We start from the raw sequence: 315 nt of genomic DNA, 5'->3' as shown, positions 1-315 counted from the left end.
GTCACATCCTGGTCCTTGAGAAAGCCAGGCAGAGTAATCAAACACAGATCCACAGATTTATGTTTCACTTCTGTAAAGCTTCCTTTCTGTAATCTATCACAGTTGATGCAATCCATTGTAAATGTGACAATAATAGACAAATTAAATTTATTGCAGTGATTAATTTTACCCATAGAAAATGTTACATTTACATCCCTTCATGGATTAGTCAGCAGCATGTATGGGATAAATCTTGTGCCAGCAGGAACTGAATTTGAATTGCTCAGATTGGGCCTCATACAAGAACCGTTGGTACGCACAGATTTGTTCTTAAGT

This window comes from Austrofundulus limnaeus, unplaced genomic scaffold (assembly GCF_001266775.1).
Source record: "Austrofundulus limnaeus strain Quisiro unplaced genomic scaffold, Austrofundulus_limnaeus-1.0 Scaffold969, whole genome shotgun sequence".
Lineage (NCBI taxonomy): Eukaryota > Metazoa > Chordata > Actinopteri > Cyprinodontiformes > Rivulidae > Austrofundulus > Austrofundulus limnaeus.
Note: the sequence above shows the minus strand (reverse complement) of the source record.